Here is a 25,529-nt window from a genome sequence, read left to right as displayed (position 1 = left end):
CACACATGTATAGACACATACAGACACCAGCACACATGTATACAGACACCAGCACACCAGGGCACGATGAAGTTTGAACTTCTGCAACCTGGAGAAATCACCTGATATCACCTGCAGTCCTATGTAACACCACATAACACAGTGGTATCTCTGAGTACAGATAATGTAGTAGCTGTCACCTCGGGGCACCCCTACTAAATGATGTTCTACAAAATAAGAAAAGTGTCATACAGTGACTCACAGGTGACGTCTTCTTTCATCTGAGGCGTCACTTTCCCTTTTCCTCTCCATCCGGCCCAGTCCGCCATGATGATTCCTTCCAGATATGTTTAATCTTTTCAGAACCTGCGAGACAAACAATTTAGGCTCCGCACATTTCTAGCAACTTCCTTTCCTTTCTCCCTCCTGTCGGCTCCCATAGTAACTGCGCTGTTTGGTGTTATGTGCAGTAAAGCGAGTAGGAATGTGGGATGCCCCCTCTATGTAGGATCCCCTGCTGTGCCCCCTGTATGTAGGATCCCCTGCTGTGCCCCCATGAGCTAATAATGCCCCTAGAGGTGCCCCCATGAACTAATAATGCCTAGAGGTACCCCCATACACTAATAATGCCCCCAGAGATGCCCCCATGAGTTAATAATGCCCCCAGAGGTGCCCCCATATACTAATAATGCCCCCATGAGCTAATAATGCCCCCAGAGGTGCCCCCATATACTAATAATGCCCCCAGAGGTGCCCCCATGAGCTAATAATGCCCCCAAAGGTGCCCCCATATACTAATAATGCCCCCAGAGGTGCCCCCATATACTAATAATGCCCCCAGAGGTGCCCCCATACACTAATAATGCCACCAGAGATGCCCCCATGAGTTAATAATGCCCCCAGAGGTGCCCCCATGAACTAATAATGCCCCCAGAGGTGCCCCCATATACTAATAATGCCCCCATGAGCTAATAATGCCCCCAGAGGTGCCCCCATATACTAATAATGCCCCCAGAGGTGCCCCCATGAGCTAATAATGCCCCCAAAGGTGCCCCCAGATACTAATAATGCCCCCAGAGGTGCCCCCATATACTAATAATGCCCCCAGAGGTGCCCCCATGAGCTAATAATGCCCCCAGAGGTGCCCCCATATACTAATAATGCCCCCAGAGGTGCCCCCATATACTAATAATGCCCCCAGAGGTGCCCCCATATATTAATAATGCCCCCAGAGGTGCCCCCATATACTAATAATGCCCACAGAGGTGCCCCCATATACTAATAATGCCCCCAGAGGTACCCCATATACTAATAATGCCCCCAGAGGTGCCCCCATGAGCTAATAATGCCCCCAGAGGTGCCCCCATATACTAATAATGCCCCCAGAGGTGCCCCCATGAACTAATAATGCCCCCAGAGGTGCCCCCATAGGTGCCCCCATGAACTAATAATGCCCCCAGAGGTGCCCCCATATACTAATAATGCCCCCGGAGGTGTCCTCATGAACTAATAATGCCCCCAGAGGTGCCCCCATGAACTAATAATGCCCCCCATGAACTAATAATGCCCCCAGAAGTGCCCCATGAGATAATAATGCCCCCAGAGGTGCCCCCCATGAACTAATAATGCCCCCAGAGGTGCCCCCATACACTTAAAATGCCCCCAGAGGTGCCCCCATACACTAATAATGCCCCCAGAGGTGCCCCCATATACTAATAATGCCCCCAGAGGTGCCCCCATGAACTAATAATGCCCCCAGAGGTGCCCCCATATACTAATAATGCCCCCAGAGGTGCGCCCATACACTAATAATGCCCCCAGAGGTGCCCCCATACACTAATAATGCCCCCAGAGGTGCCCCCATATACTAATAATGTCCCCAGAGGTGCCCCCATACACTTAAAATGCCCTCAGAGGTGCCCCCATACACTAATAATGCCCCCAGAGGTGCCCCCATATACTAATAATGCCCCCAGAGGTGCCCCCATGAACTAATAATGCCCCCAGAGGTGCCCCCATATACTAATAATGCCCCCAGAGGTGCCCCTAAAAAAACAAACATCCTACTCACCTAATCCGCGCTGTGCAGGCAGCAGCTCTTCCTCCTCTTCGGGCTCCATCTTGCGAGCCGCAGGGACGGGACTTCCGGCAGGCGTGATGACGTCACATGATCACGCCTGCCGGAGAGGTCACGGCCCGGCCTCCCATAGGCTGCTGGTATGAAGTACCGGCAGCCTATGGGAGAGAATACAGGAGGAGGACGCTGACAGGTCTTGCTGCTGTATTCTGATCGCTTTGATGTTCCGCCCGCACATTGAGCGGGCGGAACATCAAAGCGATCAGTGCATCCTGAGAAGCTGCGCAGCCGCAGCTTCTCGGGATGCTCAAAAACAGGTGGCAAGGGGGGACGTGCGGGCCCCCCTAGCAGAGCGGACGGGGGGCGGCGGCCCGGCGGGCCCCCCCCCCATGTCTCTTAGGGTCCGGGCCCCATACGGCACTACCAGTTGTACTGCCCTATCGGCGGCCCTGGCCGCTAATAAAGATCATACTCATTACAAGCTATCGTCTATATCAGGGATGGGGTGCTTTCAGCCCCTCCAGCTGTCGTAAAACTACAACTCCCATCATGCCTGGACAGCCTAAGGCTCTCCAGACTGGAGAGAATACACCACTTCCTGCAGGACATACAGCAGCTGATAAGTACTGAAAGACTGGAGATTTTTTAATAGAAGTAAATTACGAATCTCTGGCACTTTCTGTCACCAGTTGATTTGAAAGAAAAATTTTTTAAGGTGAACAACCCCTTTAAATGTTTGCGCTACTGTACTGACACAGCGGAACGCGTGAATAAGGCCTAACACCTACCCCTGCACGGCTGCTGATTCGTCTCCTTGTTTTCCTGTTGTAGATTCTGGACCAGAAGAAAGTTGTGAAGCCTCATCCTCGGCCTGTGTGGATAACAGGAAACAACGTGACTGTAAGTATGACAGATTAGAATAAAACGCAAATGATCAATCAATTTTTTTGTCTGTATTTATGTGTTACGCAATGTGCAAATAGAAGGGACAATTCTAATCCGGCATTAAAGGCGAACTCCAGCAATTTTTTTTTTTTTCTAAATCAACTGGTGCCAGAAAGTTATACAGGTTTGTAAATTACTTCTATTTAAAAATCTCCAGTCTTCCAGTACCCATCAACTGCTGTATGTCCTGCAGAAAGTGGTGAATTCTTTCCAGTCTGACACAGTACTCTCTGCTGCCACCTGTGTACATGTCAGGAACTGTCCAGAGCAGGAGAAGATTTGCTACTGCTCTGGACAGTTCCTGACATGGACACAGATGTCACAATGGAAAGAATACACCACTACCTGCAGGACAGATTTTTAAATAAAAGTAAATTACAAATCTATATAACTCTCTAAAACCAGTTGATTTGAAAGAAAAAGATCTTCCCTGGAGTACCCCTTTGAAGAGAGAGGATAGAGAACTATAGATCATTCCCAGTATACAGTGTACACTGCTCACATAAATAAAGAGTACACCTAAACCACACAACATAACTCCAAGTCAATGACACTTGTGTGACGTCAACCTGTCTGGTTAGGAAGCAACATTGATTGTGAATCAGTCTCTCCTGCCGTTGTGCAACAGGTAGAAATGATCGTCAATAATCGAGACAATTGCTATAAAGGAACGTGGTTCTGTGGGTGGTGACCACAGACCGTTTCTCTGGTCTCATCCGATGTTGTTTTGGTCACTTCTGCATGTTGACATTGCTCTCACCCCTAGAGGTAACATGAGGCGGTGTCTACATTCCACACAAGTGGCTCAGGTAGCGCAGCTCATCCAGGATGGTACATTATTATTATTTATTTATAGAGCACCCTTAATTAGAGATGAGCGAACCGGGTACGGGTTCGAGTCGATCCAAACCCAAACGTTCGGCATTTGATTAGCTGGGGCTGCTGAACTTGGATAAAGCTCTAAGGTAGGGATGGTCGGAACCGAGTTCGGTTCGGGTTCGTACAAACCCGAACCCTCGGTAATGATTCCCGCTGTCTGGATCCAGCTGGATCCAGCGGGAGGACCACCTGGAAAACTGGCATACAGCCATAGCCATAGGCTGTATCCCAGTTTTCCAGGCGTTACTCCCGCTGGATCCGCCCGCTCCACGGAGCGGGCAGACAGCGGGAATCTGCTGCCGAGCGTTCGGGTTCATACGAACCCGAACCTCGGCAGGTTCGGACCATCCCTACTCTAAGGTTGTCTGGAAAACATGGATACAGCCAATGACTATATCCATGATTTCCACATAGCCTTAGGGCTTTATCCAACTTCAGCAGCCACCACTAATCAAATGCCGAATGCTCGGGTTCGGATCGACTCGAGCATGCTCCAGGTTCGCTCATCTCTACCCTTAATTCCAGAGCACTATACAAGCGATAGTGGTAACAAACAGGAACAATACAAGATCAAAAATGGCAGACTGGTACATGGGGAAGAGGACCCTGCCCACGAGAGCTTACAATCTATAAGGTACGGGGAGAGAGGTACAGGAGGTAAAGTGCAGCCAGTCAAGTGTGATGCAGAGTTATAGGTTGTAGCCTAGTTTGAAGAGATGGGTTTTCAGGTTACTTTTGAATGACTTGATGGTGGATGAGAGCCGGATGTGTTGGGGTAGCGAGTTGTGGCAAAAAAGTTTGCTGTGTCTGTCAGCGTAGTGTCCAGAGCATGGAGCAGATACCAGGAGACAGGCCAGTACACCAAGAGACATGGAGGGCTACACTACCTCTTGCTTTGTGCAAGAAGAACACTAAGGGTCCTATTACACAAAGTGATTTTTAACGATCGCAAATGAGATGACCTGAAATCGTTCACCATATTACACACAACGATAGTCCTTAGTTACAGTTACTCCATCTCCGGACTTACAGCGAACAATTAACAATTATTTACCAAACGAACGATGAGCGATTTCTCGCTCATCGTTCGATCGTTGCTCATTTTTACACGAAACGATTATTGAACGACATAACAAACATTTGCACAATGAGATGAAGGCTCACACTGAGCACATGTGACAGACGTGACAGAGTCACCATCACGTTACAGCAGAGACTGGCCAGGAGTTGACTGATGCTTTCCTCAGGAGAACATCTGCCGCCTAATGCCCGGGCGTTGTAGGGAGGTCATACAGGCACGGGAGGCCACAAACTATCGAACCTCATTTCCTTAATTGTTAAAAATTGCTTTGTCTAATAGGACCCTTAGTGTTCTCCTTGCATAGAGCAAGAGGTAGTGATCCTGCTGCTGGGTTGAAGCCCTCTACATCTCCCGATGTACTGGACTGTCTCCTGGTATCTGCTCTATGTTCCGGACATTACGCTGACATCCACAGCACACCTTCTTGACACAACTTGCATTGAAGTGCCATCCTGGATGAGCTGCACTACCTTAGCCACTTGTGTAGGTTGTAGACAGCGCCTCATGCTACGTCCTGGGGTGAGAGCAATGACAACATGCAAAAGTGACCAAAACAACAACCAAAAAGGACAAGACCAGAGAAACAGTCTGTGGTCACCACCTACAGAACTACGCTCCTTTATAGCAACCAGGTCATACAGGCACGGGAGGCCAAACACACTACTGAACCTCATTTCCTTGTCTTGATTGTTCACTTTGATTTTCCAGGCGTCCATATTAATTCTGATTTACATTGATCATTTTAATGTTTTATTGTCCTCAATGCATTCCACTATGTAATCAATAAAGATTTGCAACTGGAATATTTCATTCATCAAGGTCTAGGATGTGGTCTTTTAGTGTCCCCTTTTATTTTGAGCAGTGTATATTGTGTAGCTGTCTAAGTATGGGTAAGATATGGTGATGATGGAGGCTCGATAGAGAAGTCACACATGATGGGACATTGCTGGTTGTGCCACCCTGTGCAATGATTTATGAAGGTATCTGAGGCAGGAACTTATAGGGGCTTGTAGGGCAGGGAATTATCAGAGAATTGGAAACTTGGGAGCTTCTAAGGTAAGGCAGGGCACTTTGGAAAAATCTGAGGTAGACATTTATGGAGACATATTAGATAGGCACTTATAGAAGGACTTAGGAGAAGTCCGGCAAAATTTTTTATAAAGTATTGTATTGCCCCCCAAAAGTAATCCCCAATATACACTTATTACAGGAAATGCTTATAAAGTGATTTTTTCCTGCACTTACTACTGCATCAAGGCTTCACTTCCTGGATAACATGGTGATGTCACTTCCTGGATAACATGGTGATGTCACTTCCTGGATAATATGGTGATGTCATGACCCGACTTCCAGAGCTGTGCGGGCTGTGGTTGCTGGAGAGGATGGTGGCAGGGGGACACTGAGGGATACAGGGCACTGGAGGGACACTGAGCATCCCCCTGCCATCATCCTCTCCAGCAGCCACAGCCCGCACAGCTCTGGGAATCGGGTCGTGACATCACCATTTTATCCAGGAAGTGACATCACCATTTTTATCCAGGAAGTGACATCACCATGTTATCCAAGAAGTGACATCACCATTTTATCCAGAAAATGACATCACCATGTTATCCAGGAAGTGACATCACCATTGGGGATTTGTATAACTTTTGGGGGGCAATACAATACTTACATAAAAATTTTCGACGGACTTTCCTTTTAAAGAGGGCAGGGGTGTTTGAAAGGAACACAAAAATTTGGAGGGGTCAGTTGTCTGAAGAGGGAGAGATATGTTAAGAGGGGACAAAAGTGTCTGGAGAGGACAGTGGTATCTAGAGGGGAAAAAGTAATCTGTAGGGGGACAGAGGCATCATGGAGATGGCAGAGGTATCTGGAGAGAACAGAGTCTTGACAGGATAGAAGTGTTTGAAAGAGGACAGAGATTCAAGGAGGGTGTGTAAACCGAGACAGAGATGTCTTCTGGAGTAGACACAGGTGTTTGAAGGGAACAGAGAAGCCTAAAGGAGACTCGCAATAGCTTCTTTCCCTTGGAATATTGAGGACACAGGAACGATTGGCAGGAATAGCTGAGTGAAGGGGTATGGGCAGCTTTGTAGACATCTAAAGCGGCGACTTAAGGGAGAATTTAAGGCAGGTGCTTATGGTGGCATCTGAGGCAGAGACTTATAAGGGCTTCTAAGGCAAAGATTTATTATAGGCATGTAAGGTGCTTGTAAGGCAAACACTGGAGTATATACTATAATCTCTCTCTCTCTGTATATACGCCTGGTGTTATGCTGGATGACATCGAAGTATATACTATAATCTCTGTGTATATACACGCCTGGTGTTAGGCTGGGTGATATTGCAGTATATAGTATAATCTCTGTGAATATACACCTGGTGTAAGGCTGGGTGATATTGGAGTATTTACTATATTCTCTGTATATATACGTCTGGCATTAGGCTGGGTGATATCGGAGTATATACTTTAATCTCTGTATATACGCCTGGTGTTATGATGGATGATATTAGAGTATATACTATAATCTCTGTTTATATACACGTCTGATGTTAGGCTGGGTGAAATTGGAGTATATACACCAGGTGTTAGGCTGGGTGATATCGGAGTATATTCTATAATCTCTGTGTATACTCGCCTGGTGTTAGGCTGGGTGATATTAGAGTATATACTATAATCTCTGTGTATATACACCTGGTGTTAGGCTGGGTGATATCGGAGTATATTCTATAATCTCTGTGTATATACACGCCTGGTGTTAGGCTGGGTGATATCGGAGTATATTCTATAATCTCTGTGTATATACGCCTGGTGTTAGGGTGGGTGATATTGGAGTATTTACTATAATCTCTGTATATACACGTCTGGTGTTAGGCTGGATGATATCAGAGTATATACTATAATTTCTCTGTATATATACCTGGTGTTAGGCTGGGTGATATCAGACTATATACTATAATCTCTGTGTATATACACGCCTGGTGTTAGGCTGGATGATATCGGAGTGTATTTTATAATCTCTGTGTATATAAACCTAGTGTTATGCTGGGTGATATCGGAGTATATACTATAATCTCTGTGTATATACACGCCTGGTGTTAGGCTGGGTGATATCGGAGTATTTACTATAATCTCTGTGTATATATGCCTGGTGTTAGGCTGGATGGTATCGGAGTATATACTGTAATCCCTGTGTATATACGCCTTGTGTTAGGCTGGGTGATATAGGAGTATATACTATAATCTCTGTATATACGCCTAGTGTTATGATGGATGATATTAGAGTATATACTATAATCTCTTTTTATTTACACGTCTGGTGTTAGTCTGGGTGATATCGGAGTATATACACCAGGTGTTAGGCTGGGTGATATCGGAGTATATTCTATAATCTCTGTGTATATACGCCTGGTGTTAGGCTGGGTGATATCGGAGTATATACTATAATATCTGTGTATATACGCCTGGTGTTAGGCTGGATGATATTAGAGTATATACTATAATCTCTGTATATATGCCTGGTGTTATTCTGGGTGATATGGGAGTGTATACTATAATCTCTGTGTATATACACATCTGGTGTTAGGCTGGATGAAATTAGAGTATATACATGCCTGTTGTTAGACTGGATGATATCGGAGTGTATACTAAAATCTGTTTATATACACGTCTGGTGTTAGGCTGGGTGATATCAGAGTATATACACCAGGTGTTAGGCTGGGTGATATCGGAGTGAATACTATAATCTTTGTGTATATACGCCTGGTGTTAGGCTGGGTGATATCGGAGTATATGGTATAATCTCTGTGTATATACACCAGGTGTTAGGCTGGGTGATATCAGAGTATATACTATAATCTCTGTGTATATAATCCTGGTGTTATACTGGGTGATATCGGAGTATATACTATAATCTCTGTGTATACTCGCCTGGTGTTAGGCTGGGAGATATTAGAGTATATACTATAATCTGTGTATATACGTCTGGTGTTAGGCTGGGTGATATCGGAGTATATACTATAATCTCTGTGTATATACACCAGGTGTTATGCTGGGTGATATCAGAGTATATACTATAATCTCTATGTATATACGCCTGGTGTTATGCTGGGTGATATCATAGTATATACTAAAATCTCTGTATATACACCTGGTGTTAGGCTGGGTGATATTAGAGTATATACTATAATCTCTGTGTATATACACCTGGTGTTAGGCTGGGTAATATCGGAGTATATACTATAATCTCTGTGTATATACAACTGGTGTTAGGCTGGGTACTATTAGAGTATATACTATAATCTCTGTGTATATACACCTGGTGTTAGGCTGGGTAATATCGGAGTATATCCTATAGTCTCTGTGTATATACACCTGGTGTTATGCTAGGTGATATCGGAGTGTATACTATAATCACTGTGTATATAAACCTGGTGTTATGCTGGATGATATCGGAGTATATACTATAATCACTGTGTATATAAACCTGGTGTTATGCTGGGTGATATCGAAGTGTATACTATAATCTCTGTGTATATACGCCTGGAGTTATGCTGGGTGATATCGGAGTGTATACTATATTCTCTGTGTATATACGTCTGGTGTTAGGCTGGGTGATATTAAAGTATATACTATAATCTCTGTGTATATACGCCTGTTGTTATGCTGGGTGATATCGGAGTGTATACTATAATCTCTGTGTATATACGTCTGCTGTTATGCTGGGTGATATCGGAGTATATTCTAAAATCTCTGTATATACGCCTAGTTTTATGCTGGGTGATATCGGAGTGTATACTATAATCTCTGTGTATATACACGCCTGGTGTTATGCTGGGTGATATCATAGTATATACTATAATCTCTGTGTATATACACCTGGTGTTATGCTGGGTGATATCGGAGTATATACTATAATCTCTGTGTATATACACGCCTGGTGTTAGGCTGGGTGATATCGGAGTATTTACTATAATCTCTGTGTATATATGCCTGGTGTTAGGCTGGATGGTATCGGAGTATATACTGTAATCCCTGTGTATATACGCCTTGTGTTAGGCTGGGTGATATAGGAGTATATACTATAATCTCTGTATATACGCCTAGTGTTATGATGGATGATATTAGAGTATATACTATAATCTCTTTTTATTTACACGTCTGGTGTTAGTCTGGGTGATATCGGAGTATATACACCAGGTGTTAGGCTGGGTGATATCGGAGTATATTCTATAATCTCTGTGTATATACGCCTGGTGTTAGGCTGGGTGATATCGGAGTATATACTATAATATCTGTGTATATACGCCTGGTGTTAGGCTGGATGATATTAGAGTATATACTATAATCTCTGTATATATGCCTGGTGTTATTCTGGGTGATATGGGAGTGTATACTATAATCTCTGTGTATATACACATCTGGTGTTAGGCTGGATGAAATTAGAGTATATACATGCCTGTTGTTAGACTGGATGATATCGGAGTGTATACTAAAATCTGTTTATATACACGTCTGGTGTTAGGCTGGGTGATATCAGAGTATATACACCAGGTGTTAGGCTGGGTGATATCGGAGTGAATACTATAATCTTTGTGTATATACACCAGGTGTTAGGCTGGGTGATATCGGAGTGAATACTATAATCTTTGTGTATATACGCCTGGTGTTAGGCTGGGTGATATCGGAGTATATGGTATAATCTCTGTGTATATACACCAGGTGTTAGGCTGGGTGATATCAGAGTATATACTATAATCTCTGTGTATATAATCCTGGTGTTATGCTGGGTGATATCGGAGTATATACTATAATCTCTGTGTATACTCGCCTGGTGTTAGGCTTGGAGATATTAGAGTATATACTATAATCTGTGTATATACGTCTGGTGTTAGGCTGGGTGATATCGGAGTATATACTATAATCTCTGTGTATATACGCCTGGTGTTATGCTGGGTGATATCGTAGTATATACTAAAATCTCTGTATATACACCTGGTGTTAGGCTGGGTGATATTAGAGTATATACTATAATCTCTGTGTATATACACCTGGTGTTAGGATGGGTAATATCGGAGTATATACTATAATCTCTGTGTATATACAACTGGTGTTAGGCTGGGTACTATTAGAGTATATACTATAATCTCTGTGTATATACACCTGGTGTTAGGCTGGGTAATATCGGAGTATATACTATAATCTCTGTGTATATACGCCTGGAGTTATGCTGGGTGATATCGGAGTGTATACTATATTCTCCGTGTATATACGTCTGGTGTTAGGCTGGGTGATATTAAAGTATATACTATATTCTCCGTGTATATACGTCTGGTGTTAGGCTGGGTGATATTAAAGTATATACTATAATCTCTGTGTATATACGCCTGTTGTTATACTGGGTGATATCGGAGTGTATACTATAATCTCTGTGTATATACGTCTGGTGTTATGCTGGGTGATATTAGAGTATATGATATAATCTCTGTGTATATACAAGTCTGGTGTTATCGGAGTATATACTATAATCTCTGTGTATATACGTCTGCTGTTATGCTGGGTGATATCGGAGTATATTCTAAAATCTCTGTATATACGCCTAGTTTTATGCTGGGTGATATTGGAGTATATACTATAATTTCTGTGTATACTCGCCTGGTGTTAGGCTGGGTGATATTAAAGTATATACTATAATCTCTGTGTATATACGTCTGGAGTTATGCTGGGTGATATTAGAGTATATACTATAATCTCTGTGTATATACACCTGGTGTTATGCTGGGTGATATTAGAGTATATACTATAATCTCTGTATATACGCCTGGTGTTATGCTGGGTGATATCGGAGTGTATACTATAATCTCTGTGTATATACGTCTGATGTTATGCTGGGTGATATCATAGTATATACTATATTCTCTGTGTATATACACCTGGAGTTATGCTGGGTGATATCGGAGTATATACTATGATCTCTGTATATATACTACTGGTGTTATGCTGGGGGATATGTGCTCGTAGGATGTAGTAAGTGTTCCATCACATGATGCTATTTCACTTTCTTTGTGGTGCACCGTGCTCCTCTGTTAACGTTGCCATCTTAGCAAATTTATTATGCAACCCAATGTAGGACACGAGTCTTCATACAGCCCTATCCTAACCCCACGGTGATTGCCCGGCAGGTTTTGTCCAGCACGGCAGCGGTTAAGCCCTGCATGCCGATTGGCTGCTTCCAATCAGGGCGGATTCCTTTGTAGTCCTGGCAACGCTTCTCCTTGTTACCGTGGCTACTCGGGTTCTGGAATCTAGCCGGATCACCAATCGCCGGCTAGCCGACGTCACCGATAGAGCGCCCAATGGCGGCGGATCCAGGGAGACTGTTGCTAGGAAGGATTGGCTCCCTGACTGGATGTATATAGAGATATATTTATCTCTGTGTAAGCTGAGCAGACCTTAGCCAATGCATGTGCCCCATGGAAGCCCTGCCCTGGCATGTCTGCAGACTTCCTGATAGCACAGGGAGGGGCAGGCGTGTGTGTATAAAGAGCATGCAGGGGGGGGGAATGGGGGGGGGGAGCTGCGGCCATATGTTCTCTCACGTATCTAAGGAATTTTCTGCACCAGCAAACTCCTCATTCACTGCAAAGACTGAACACAACCATGTAAAATAGACGGCGATATCACATGCAATAGATTAGACACGGTGGCTCAGCTTACGGTATCGCGAATGATAAGCTTAGATATACCAACTCAGCATACAGTGTCACAAATCATAGGCTTAGATACATAGACTGTATTATTCGTGATAGAATTAGATACTGTAGCTGAGCAGACGTTATGGCACGTTTGTCGGGAAAAGCTGGATCCAGTCCTGGGAACCTGGGAGAAGTTTAGACGAGCGATTCTAGCTCGATCTCTAGGCAGTATGACAAAATACGGTGATGCTTGAATTCTGAATTTTCTAGATTTCTGCTTAAATTTGACATAAATGAGCTTTAGAAGTCCTATAAGTAGATATAAAAACAAATCGAGTGAAAATTATTAGATTTGGTAATTTATTTATTCAGGGAAATGATCTGTGAGTGGCATAAGTATGTGGTGGAGTAAGTATGTGAACCTTTCAGTATCTGGTATGATCGCCTTGTGTAGCAATAACTGCATGTAAGCATTTCTGGTAATTGTTGGTTATTCCTGAACATCATCTTGGTGAAATTATAGTCCGTTCCTCCATATAAAACAGCCTCATTTCTGCTGTGTTGGTGGTTTCCTCCCATGAGTTGCTCACTTCAGGTCCTAATACAGCATGACTATTGGACTGAGGTCAGGACTGTGACTTGGTCATTCTAAAACAACATCTTTATTCTTCTTTAACCATTCTATAGTAGATTGTCTTATGTGCTTCGAGTTGTCGTAGATTTCTATAGACTTACATTATAAGGCCGTCTTATTACCCGACACAGAACCAGGGGAGGAACGCACTTGGCGCAGCTTTTTCCGGCTCTTTTCACAATCTTACATTCTGAACTCTCAGACCCAACCAATCAAAACTTCTGACATGTCAAAAGTTGTTGTTTTTTTCCTTTAAGTAAAAAAAAAATTTTGGTCCGCAAAAGAATCCCATAGCCTTCTGGCTTATCCAGTTGATCTTTAGCAAACTCTTTTTGGAGAGTAGTGTCTTTCTCCATGTGATTCTGCCATGCACACCACTGTTCACCGTCCTCCTCATGGTGCACTGATTAACGATAAAAGGGATATCTTCATCTCGTAACGATGGCTTTCCAGCCACTTCCTGCATGTTTGTGGCCGCCAAAAAGCAGGAGATGCACAATTTGAATAACTCCCATAGACTTTAATAATGCCCTTTAGGCCCAATTTAGTGCAAGAATTGTTAAATTGTTCAAATCTAAGCGATAATCTTGTGGAGGAAGCGTGGTAACAATCAAAAAATGAACGAAAATTTGTTGGTATGTCATTTATCGGAACGTTTGGGCTAACCTCAAAGTCATCGTTAATCGTTCGCAAGTCTTTCAGTTTAAACACCCATCGTTTAGTCATTTGCAGGGATAAGTATGTATTCCTAACATTATTATGATCGTATTTACAATCATCTTAACGACTTTCCGTAGCAATGTATCTGCCTATCGTTTAAAAAAAAAATCATCGCTTGTCGTTCGCTAAACAATTACTTAAGCGATTTATGTGTACGGGTAAAAGGACCCTTAATTGCTTAGAGGTTAGCTTGGGTTTCTTTGTTACCTTTCTTTGTTTGGACTATTATATATCTTGCTTGTGGTGAGACACTCCTGAGGCAGGTAATAATGGTTCTGAATTGTTTCTATTTATACAAAATCTGTCTGACTGTAGATTAGTGGAGCTCATTCTCTTTAGAAATGGCTTTGTAGCCTTACAGCATGATGAGCATCAACAATTCTTCTGAGTTCCTCAAACATTTCCTTTGCTTGTCCATCATACACTTTGACTGTCCAGAAATGATGGGATCTGTAGTTTTTCAATAGCTAGAGGGTCGCAGGTTCCCTTTCCCAACCTTAAAGGGGTTATCCAGCGCTACAAAAACATGGCCACTTTTCCCCCTACTGTTGTCTCTAGTTCAGGTGCGGTTTGCAATTAAGCTCCATTTACTTCAATGGAACTGAGTTTCAAAACCCCACCCAAACTGGAGACAACAGTAGGGGGAACATGGCCATGTTTTTGTAGAGCTGGATAACCCCTTTAAGACACAAACACACTCAAGCCTTAGGTTCCACCTTCCTTCTAGAAGGCCCTTGGAGTACGGTCCACAATTGCAGGTCCACAATTACGGGCAGCACTAAATTCTTATGAATGAGGTCTAAGCCTTTCACAGCTATAGCTTAGCTTGGGTACATATTAAAGGCACAGTGTTAAACATTTTACCATATTAAACAGCATAAGCAATATAAAGGCACATGGAGACTTCTACCCAGTCTTTCTGTAGAGGACCCAGTGGGACACTACATAAATATAATAGAATTTGCACACAAGAAAGCGGAACATTAATATTCTCAGCATGTTCCCAGGCTTTCTCCCCTGGACCGAAACCCTTCTTGTCCAAAATGAAAGAGCCTTAGAGCAGTTAGAGTCAAGAATTATGCCCAGAAGTAGATGCAGAAGAAGATATGGATGGTTTCTTGGAGGCTTAGTTAAGGACCTAAGGCTCAAGGAAGGACACATGGAAGAAATTGTGAATAATTTATAACAGACTAGATTAAGTTTCCTTATGATAGTATAAGGATAAGGACCAAAGATGTGAGATGTCAACCTATACCAAGCCTTAAAATGGATTCATCTCAGTAGATAACCTGAGCTTACCCCTGGGATGGAGCTGTGGTGTAGGACATGGTTTTTTTGTCACCTTGAGTCTTACAGTGGGACTCAACATTGAAGAAAACTTTGATAGTTTATCATGTGACTCAGCTTCAGCAGACGATACATAGGAAGTGGCAAGTCAGGATGTTGACCAAATAATGTGAAAAAAGGAGAAGCATTACTCCACTTTTATTTATGCCAATGAAAAATCCTGCCCACGACAATAAATTAACTAGGCCAGTCTGCCAAAAGGAAAATTATAGAGGTAACAACCAACTCGCCTGTGAAGGAAAGACAGTAAGGTTAAAGAACATATTTCAAACAGGGCAGATTGGTCGATAGTAACTTGGCTCCATGGACAATCAGGAATATGTATAGATAGAAGGAGGGCTCCAGGGCTTTATGTGGATCCTTGTATTAAGCACACATGGTACAGGCACAAAATCCTTCAGATACTTTACCCCAGTTGGTCACTGTCTAGGCTTACAAACACCAGGATGACCAGACAGTTGTGACCGAGGAATAAAACCATAACCAATGAAAGCAAAACCAGAACCAATGTTAGCACAGCATTAGGAAAAACTTTTTCACACCACTACTGATCAAGAGCAGAAGTCTGCACACAGCATGTTCTCTCCCAGTCACGTGACCTCCACTCACTACATTCATTGGGCCCACCTCTATGCTCCTATAAAGCAGGGACTCCTGTTTGTGATAACAGTCCCTACTCCAGTACAAACCTTGTATGGAAAATTGACGGGCAATCCGGGCACTTCTAAAACTGGAATGAATCTAAAACAATTCACATTCACCGAATCAGAGCCAAAACAAATGTTGTGAAATCATCTCCACACAGTATGAACCATAATAGGTTTGGGTACACGACTTTATCAACGTATTCTTAAAACGAATGTACCATCTGGTACATAGCTTTGGCTCTTTTACCTTAACGGATCGGCACCAACGCACAGATGACAGTGGCAGTGACAGTGACAGTCCTTTTTATGAACTGCTACCTGGTTCCTGTACACGGTAACGGTCTATTCCTGAGCACCGGCCTGGCTCTATGCACTGGCCGCGAGATCTCCCCTCCCCTCTGTAACGTGGCTCTATTAGAATCAATGGAGCCACGTCACAGAGGGGAGGGGGTTACACTGGGGTCAGTGGACCTGCCCCCAGTGCTCCCTGCCGGACTGGTGTTTGGGAAAAGATCAGCGCTGTGTCTGGGAAGGTGGTGGTTAAAAAAAAAGAACCACCCCACCGCCGATCCGTTAAGGTAAAAAACCCAAAGTGATGTACCTGATGGTACATTTGCTTTAAATGTAATGGGGTACACACGGTAAAAAAATTAGATACACTGGCATGGCAACAAAGTCTCATGATGGTATCACTTGGGATAGGCTCAGATGACGCTCAGTGACACAAATCTGTGCACCAAAATGTTAGCAAAGATGAACAAGACGAAACCCAAACAACACCTGATAAAATTGGTGTGTCCAATGCTTTTTCTCAAAACCCTGATTTATTTAACAGACAATACACAAAAATAAATTCTTTCACAGGTCTTAAAATGGGCAGAAAATCCAACAGAATGGTGGAGGATGGGCAAATTACTGTTGGTTTTACAGCATAATAGTTGTTTAAACCTGATTAAAGCAATACACAACATTTTTTTTCCAATTGTATGACGTGTGTCAAATTAGTAAATCTAGTGGGAAAAAAACAATAAAATCAAAATAAGAAAACAACTTACAATATTCCATCTCAATAGACAGTGTCACACAGGACAGGTTTAGCAGTTTTACAGTGACTTAGCGGATAGTATTATACATGGTAAGGCCCTTTTATAGAGGCCGATTAACAGCAATAAGCATTTCTAGGAATGCTCATTCCCCCAATAATTGGCCCATGTAAAAGTGCCAGTGATCAACCAGTGATGTTTTCTGTGGCAGTAAAAAATATCATTATCGACCGCACATTTCTCTGTGTAAACAGAAGATGTGCGGCCGAAAACAATGAATTTTAATGCAGCAATCGCCTGAGCCGCGCAATTGATTGTGCCTTGTAAAGGCACTGCCAGCGAACACCAATCTTGCACTTGTTTGCGTCCTTGCATGGCCCCATTTTAGACTGTGTAAAAGGATCCTTGGATGCATCTGCTGAGTGCATGCTGAGAGTTGTACTTTTGCATCAGCTAGATAGCGACAGATTGAAGACAATCGGAACTATGGCAAAAACTGGATCCTAAGGTTTTTAGTTGGATTCACTCTGCCAGAATGTGTCTAAGCAATAGATAGGTCATTACCATATGGAAAATAGAAAGTTATGACCCTTTGTAAGACCCTGTCTCATTGTGTATGTTTGTATTGTGTTATGGCAGGACTTGGTATTCGATATTTCACCATGTTACCTTTGGTAACTGAAAAATAGAGAACAAGCAACAATAAAAAGTTTTATACCCCCTCCCCTCCACATCACTACACAGGCCGATGTTTCCACCTCACCCCTTTCTTATATATTTTCTATGCCAACCATCCTCCATCTGCTGACGTATATATGCGCTGTGGTGTCTTCCTGCCCCAACTCCCACCTGTGCACCGTTGCCATCTGTCTATCAAGTTGTGGTCTCCCACTTCGGGCAAGATAGAAACCACACTGAAGGGGAAATGCTCTACGTTGCTGATCTTACCCATGTTCTACATCTTATGTTCTTGATATTGATGACTGAACATACCAGTGGTGACCTTAAAAAACTAATTCTATCTATGATATCCGTCCATTTAGCTCACCTATTTTGGTGATCTTATATGACACCCTACTAACGGTCTATGTGACTACTAGGTGTCTGGCTGCTAAGTATCACAAGATATTCTTGTTTTGACTGGAGTTTCTGAACTACTTCCATCTCATGACACATTACTAGGATATGCTGGGACCTCCACTGATCACACAAACAGTGGTCTTGCATCCCTCAAGTGAATGGACCAGCAGTGCACATGTTCAGCCTCCTCTCCATTCACTCTCTTTGGGGTGGAAATAGTACAATGCTTGCCTATCTTTGGAAATTTCTCTTTTTCAAAATATTCACTAGTGTTTTTTTTTTTATATAAACATACATAGTAAGCATATCATAAATCATTAAACATATCATAAATCGTACAATAACTATGGTAGTTGGTCGTAGGTATATTTGTAGTACATGAGGTACAATTGACAAATCATGTTATAACCAACAAATCAACATCAATAACCAAGGAATTATAAACGTAACTGACCCTACCAAGAGCTATCTCAATTCTATGTGGGTGATTTATGAGATCACATGGAAAGATAATCGTCCGAATCGGCCCTATCCGGCCAATTATCGCTCCGTGTAATAGACACAACGATCAGCCAATGACAACGATCATCGGTTGATCGTTGATAAAGGTTTGGACCTATAATTGTCGGGCGCTGACCGCGCATCGCTACGTGAAGTAGCAGTGTGTGGCCGTTGGCTGATGATTTCCAAACTCTATACATTACCTATCCATGCTGCAGGGATCCCCTTGCGCTCTGCTTCTCCCCGGGTCCTGTCTGAGCCGACAGGCCGCTCAGCCAATCACTGGCCGGGACCGCTGCGGACAGTGATTGGCTGTGCGGGCTATCAGCTCAGACAGGCCGCTCTGGAGCTGCAGCGCGCGGGACCTGGTGAGAAGCGGACCGCAAGAGGAGCATGGATAGGTAATGTATAGAGTTTGGAAATCATCAGCCAGCGGCCGCACACCGCTATTACACGTAGCGATGTGCGGTCAGCGCCCGACAATTATAGGTCCAAACCTTTATCAACGATCAGCCGATGAGCGTTGTCATTGGCTGATCGTTGTGTCTATTACACGGAGCGATAATCGGCCGGATAGGCTTGGCTGAGCAGGCTGTCATCTTAGACAAGCCGCTCTGGAGCTGCAGCGTGCGGGACCCGGTGAGAAGCGGACCGCAAGAAGAGCCCTGCAGGATGGACAGATAACATATAAAGTTTAAGCAACGACTAAACGATTATCGGGCTGTGTAATAGGCCCAGTAAATGAGCGCCGATCTAGCAGTTTACAGTTATTATCGGGCCCCCATTGGCTTGTGTAATAACACCCTTACTCTCGTGGTACAGGAGTACAGGACTCACAATCCTAGGGGAGGAGAAACTGTTCTGAGTATTCTCCATTTGTAGGCGATTTGTCTAGCTGTCGATTAATGTATAACCAGGTCTTTAGTGATGCTTTAGTTGCTTTCTCCAGTTTCCTGTGCTCCTATAGCATGATCTGTGAGGTCTTCTGAAAGCAAGGAGTCATGGTTCACACAAGCAGAACAGATTTATTAGTAATTTCATTTGTGCCTTTATTTGAAGGGCAAAATATCCATGGATGTATCCAACTTAGGCCTTAGGGCTAAATCTAACTTCTTCAGCTGCTGGTAATAAAATGCAGCATGCTCAGGTACTGAGGTTCACTCATCTCTAGTACAACTGCAATATATACAGAGTGTTTTACTGACCCTTGAACCTGCACTTCTGCTTTTAGCTCTCACACTCATCTCCAAGTGCCACTGACCAACTGGACACAAGGGAGTATGTCATCTGTTTGTTGTAGCTGTCTGTAACACAGAAAACATTCTATCTCACTGTCAGATATAGTTAGGCGACCAAAGGGCAACACAAGTTAAGCTTTAGCTTGAGGTTCACTGTCAAGAATCACTATGGCCTTTTGCACACCATCGCGCACAGTATCAGATCCATGGTATGGAGAAATGCACATGAGCATGCTCTGGACAATGCTCCATGTATTTGCCTGGATCACCAGGCTGTGAGACTTTATTCCATGTATTATGAATTTAGGCCTCCTGACCAATACTCTTATTAATAACATATAGATAAAAGCTGATCACACAGGGGTTAACATTGTGCCTTGTTCCCTGTATATTTCTATATACAGTGGTACCTTGGTTCTCGAACTTAATTGGTTCCGGAAGGTAGTTTGAAAACCGAGCAGTGTCTTCCCATAGGAAATAATGTAAATGTGATTAATTGTTTCCAGCAGCCGCCAATAATTACCAACAATACTCATTTATTACACTGATAAGTGCTCAGTATAATCACTACAGGACAGTACAGGACAGCACTATACTGTACAGGACATTAAACATAAGAAATGTTCATCAGAACCAGCAATTATAGTACAGTAGTCACCAGCTCCTCACCCATCCTTTACTGTATAGGTTCCCCCCCATCCAAGCACTGTAATGTATGGGAGATGGTGGTGCACTGCCTGTACTACTACTGCACTGTATATGCACTCCAGCAGTCTTATACAGCACTGTACTGTATGTGAAGCCTCACCACTGCTTAACTCGCCAGGTACAACCCACCATCCACGCTCGCAAAAACGTTCGAAAAACGTTCAAAAATCGAGCAAAGTTCGAATTCCAAGCACTACTTCTGGGTAAATTTTCGTTCGAATACCAAGCAGTTCGAGTTCCAAAGCGTTCGAAAACCGAGGTATTACTGTATTGGTTTTACAGCAGCTTTTTTTTTTGCATATATTCAAATGCCTATAAGGACAATCACAGTGATTTAGTATTTGCTTGTCTCTACATACTGTATGCACCTCCCCCCATGAATCCTCATTCATTCCATAGAATGTGAGGCTCTTTCAGGCTGACTTGTTTTTGGTCCTTCCTTTTTTGGGGTCCTCAATTTTTTGGTCCTTGCAGCCATTGTTTCAGGAAAACCCTATATTATTAGGAGGCTGAACAGGTTGCCTTCTCAAAAGTCTTTACCAGCATCAATTCTTGAAAGCGTCAACACTTTTTTCCCCCCAGCTTCTTTATTGTATAGCTTTCACATCCATAAAGGTGCAAGAAGAAAAAAAACAATGTCTGGCTGGGTCAGTGTTTGGTTTTGTAGACTCATCATTAAACATGAAGCCCTTTTTAAGGCCTTATTTTTGCAAAAAAAGTGTTTGTAGTCAAGCATCAATGTATATGCAGAACGACAATAACGTAGCGTGTTCCTAGGATGAAACTTTTCAATGCGCCCTTTGTGTGTCCTAGCAAACTAAATATGTTAACAAGCTTCTTTTTGCTGATTTGACGTCAAGGCAGCTAAGCCTTAGAAATGTAAAATCACACTATTGTTTGAGGTTGACTGATGTATAGCGAGGGGGGACTCACTGGGGTGATAATTTGGTGTGTCCAGAGGTTCAAGAAGCCATTATTTCTGCTACTGCAGGAAGCCCATCGCCGGCTGGGAGGGACGTGGCAATGACCTATCTCCTCAATAAGAGGTAACCAAAGGGCTCTGCTAAATACACACTATCATTCTGTTAATAGGGTTACCAAAGATCTTACACTGTTGTAATGCAATAGCTTTGAGCTCTTATTAAATACGCGTACCAAGTCTTCTGTAGCAATTTAAAAAAATGTTTACATTTTTTAGAATATATAGCAAGAAAAGGGTCAGCGTGCCATATTTCCCTACCAAAAGTATTGCATTTGGTCTTAGTGTCAAGAAACAAACCTTGGGGTTGCAGCTGGTGGTGAAAAGGTTTTGTTTGAGTGGGATTGATTGATCAGTTTATGGAACATGGAATGTGTTACCAAAAAGCCCTTAAAGGGAATCTGTCAGCACTTTGACTCAACCGAAAGTGCTTACAGTGTACTGAAGTTGACAGTGTCCTTGGTGGCGATTCCTTGCATTCTCGACTCGATTAACTGTAAGGAAGAGTCAAAGAGGAGTTGTGGCTCAGGGTTCGTGCTGCTCTCTGGCATGTCTCACTACTGCTTCCTCCTCCCTTTTCTCTATGCATAATCATTGCTGCTCAGCCTCCTGCATCTTCCGAGTTACAGCATGCGCCACTGATGTCAAGGGCCATGCGCTTCCTGCCTTCTCAATCCATGCTGGTGCCCTAACCAAAGCAGAAGGCGCATACATTAAGTGTCCCAACTTCCCAACTGAGTAAACTGGCTTCCTCTGTTTAGCGCATATGAACCGATCCACTGTTACCTTCCATCTCTGCACCGTTTCCTTGCAGTTAGCAGTGTAATCCTCAGTCTGGAGCACTGCCCTGCCCCCAGAGCGCCGATCTGGCCCGTCCGCTCCATTGATTATCATTAGATAATGGGTTGGCTTGGGCAATAGGGTGGGGCCGTGCTCCTAACATTGCACCAGGCCGTGGATTACACTGTTAACAGCCCAGGAATGGCGCCAATGGAGTGATTTCTTGTTCAATATCTGACAATTTGCATTACTGAAAGTAATTCTTACTCCAGATATTGTTTGCTAATCCAATGTATAATAAACTACGTGCCCTTCTACATTATAGGCACTCAGCTAAGTGTTTTGTCTATATACTTTATAAATTGGTAAAATTACCTGCACTAGTCACACGTTTGCTCTAAATGTGAGTTTTTCTCACATTTTCACTTTTCGTTGACAACAAAGAAACCAGACCACACATTGTGGTGGAGATGATGAAATAGACATAGTAAGAGACAATGAGCGAGTATGAATCATTAGAAATCTGATCTTAGAGGTGAGATCTACTAATGATGTTTTGCTGAGCTATAAAACTTCAGCATGAAGGAAAGCTGCCATATAAATATGTTCACATCCTGGTGGCTCCTCTTATGGAGCCTCGAGCACTGGAGGTGAAGAGTTTTCTTCACAATTTATTTTTCTAAAAATAATTTGTACTTTTCCACCTAGAAGAACCTTTATGACTGCACGTCTCTCAAGTAGAAGTGCCATATGAATGCACGGCCCAGCGATCCAGGTTTCATGTGAATGACAAAAGCCAAAATAAAAGAACGGAGGGGGACAGCATCAGTCTGGGATAAAACTTTAACTTATTTTTTTACAATAAAAAGCAACAGCTTATTTATCAAGCTATGCCAAAGTGTCACTCAACATAAAGGGGGACATTTATGAAGACCGGGGTACTCATACACTTCCTCTTCGCCTTTGACCCCCCTCCCCCTCCTGTCCACCCATTAGGCGAGCGGGGCATACGGCAGGCGTATGCCAGGGATAAGGGGAGATTCTGCATATGCTGCTGCCGCAGCATTTATAAATCTCCCCCAAAGAGTTTGGACTTGGACTGATTCAGACATGTATTGGACTGGGAATAATATCCCATTTGCATCCAAGTAATGGAAATGAAATTAACCAGTGAGGGCCTGTGGTGTATCACCAAGTCCTTGGTATTAGAAAACAGCAATTGAGAGCAAATGTAATCAATGGCTTTACTGTTCCCTGCTTAGTGTGTAACCGTCAAGCTCATGTGCCTCTCTATAAAGATGTACAGTATATACATTTTCAATAACTATAGTTCGTCTGACAATTATCTCTTCCGGCCTTTCCCTTCATATGTTCCCTAAGGAAAGGGGTAAACCGCAGCAAGACCACTCTGGTGCTGGCTTATCCCTCTGAGAACATTAAGGTTGGCCATTAAAAATCCATCAGACCCAAACCTTCTCTGACATCATCAGTCTGTAGAAAGTCAGGAGGCCGCCTTTATACACCTTAAATTATCGGCTAAACAACGGTTGTGGCTGGTTCTGCTGACTTTAGTACGAGGTGTATGGGCACCTTAGGAGAGGGGAAGTAAAAGAAACTAGTTGTATGCAAAGGTATTACTCCGATGAACGACCCCCCCGCCCCGATGAACGACCCTAATGAAGTTATGCGCTGCCCTGCAATCTCTGTGCCCATGGCTCCGCTAATATTACAGTATAATAAACTGACATGTTACAGTGAGACACATCACTAGATGCTATACGACCCTCACTAATTCCCAACATAAAGGAGCAGTTTAGCTCTCTAGTGTCTGACAAGTCTATTACCAGATCTTCGTACTACAGATCCACTGGAAGGACAAGTTGTGCAGAGGTGGCTCTCTAAAGCTGGCCATATACTAGTGATTTTCAAGATCCACAAAAACTGTTTTCAGTCACGTATTGCTGTTGAGATGCCTTTTTACATGACACAAAAAACATGTCGGACACCAAGGTGCTGAAAAACATGATCTTTGCCTGTTGTTGGTCGCAGTCCTTGTTAATTCTTGGACGTTACTCACTCCATGCATCAGATGTGCCACCCATAAGTAGAAGCCCAAGTTATATCGATCAGTTGGGGATTTGTTGTTTCATCAACAACCTTCACAGAACAACAGTAGTATTTTTATGTATGGTTGTTGTGTCAGCAGAAGTCCTTATGAATGTCACTTAAATGGCCTCATATAAACTATAAAAAAAAGTTGGCCTAAACCACCAATTTCAGTAAGACTGGCCTACTGACTAATGTGAATGGAGGCGTCCCTCAACAGATTCTTACTGGTTTCTCAGCAGTCCACTGGCTTCCAGCACCAGTTTCCACTCTGGCCTATTTACAGACCACATTTTAGCCAATGTACCACCAAGTACAAGCTAACACACGTTCAGGAGTGGTTCACAAACCCCATGCAGGCCTCACTATGGCTTCCTAAAGGCCTAAAGGAATCACACAGCCCACACGGTCCTTCAAAGCTGGTTTCACACAGCCCTGCACTACCCAGGACACTTTCTTCCTCCAGCTTCCTGACAGCTCTGTGACGATACTCAGGCCTTGCTGCGCCATACTACTCTGGCACTTCTCCAGCTCTGGGTCCCTTTAGCCGACCCACACACATCTGCTACTTAGATATGTCACTTCACAGCTTCCAACCCACTGATGGCTCCTCGGCAGGCAAGTCACAGGCCACAGCATAGTCTCTTAGTTCCACCGCACGCTTCCAAACCAGCATCAAACAACTCTCCTAAATAATCATATCCCAGCCAGCCCCCTTTTACCAGAAATAAAGCAAAGCATTTCAGTGTTACAAGGTCACATCTAGGTCTGTATGCAGCTCTTCCTGATGCAGACACGTCCATCTGCAAGAAACAGTCTGGAATATGTAGTATACTGCTTACAGGTGTACTTCCATTTTCTGTATGGCTCATTGTTTACTGTAAATTGGCAATTTACCAGACTGGACAGCATGCAGCTGAGCACATCCCCTTTTTTATACTATTTATCTAGGCAATGTGGGCTAAAACAGCAGTGCCTATTTAAACCCTTAATTCTTTCTTCTCCCCCCCCCCCCCCCCTATTGAAAACTCATTCACATTTAGCCAAATCAAGTGAGTTTCTTCATTGGGAGGGCAGGAGCTAACTTGGC

The 25,529-nt window shown here is 43.4% G+C and overlaps 1 protein-coding gene and 1 long non-coding RNA gene across 5 annotated transcripts in view; one reads left to right on the top strand and one right to left on the bottom strand.

Annotated features, from left to right (window-relative positions):
- KDM6B (lysine demethylase 6B) overlaps window positions 1-25,529 on the top strand; it is a 94,800-nt gene that overhangs the window by 10,000 nt on the left and 59,271 nt on the right. For 3 of the 4 annotated variants that reach the window (XM_069949004.1, XM_069948996.1, XM_069949029.1), the window contains exon 2: window positions 2,888-2,956. The exons of the other annotated variant lie outside the window; for it this stretch is intronic. The gene's annotated coding sequence lies outside the window, so the exon portion shown is untranslated. The remainder of the gene's footprint in view (window positions 1-2,887; window positions 2,957-25,529) is intronic. 4 annotated transcript variants of the gene reach the window in all.
- Window positions 1-25,529, bottom strand: part of LOC138770118 (uncharacterized) — a 69,978-nt gene that overhangs the window by 22,287 nt on the left and 22,162 nt on the right. The window contains exon 2 of the long non-coding RNA XR_011359399.1: window positions 2,845-2,927. This is a non-coding gene — a long non-coding RNA (uncharacterized lncRNA). The remainder of the gene's footprint in view (window positions 1-2,844; window positions 2,928-25,529) is intronic.

This window comes from Dendropsophus ebraccatus, chromosome 1, assembly GCF_027789765.1.
Source record: "Dendropsophus ebraccatus isolate aDenEbr1 chromosome 1, aDenEbr1.pat, whole genome shotgun sequence".
Lineage (NCBI taxonomy): Eukaryota > Metazoa > Chordata > Amphibia > Anura > Hylidae > Dendropsophus > Dendropsophus ebraccatus.
This window is presented reverse-complemented; position numbering and strand designations above follow the sequence as displayed.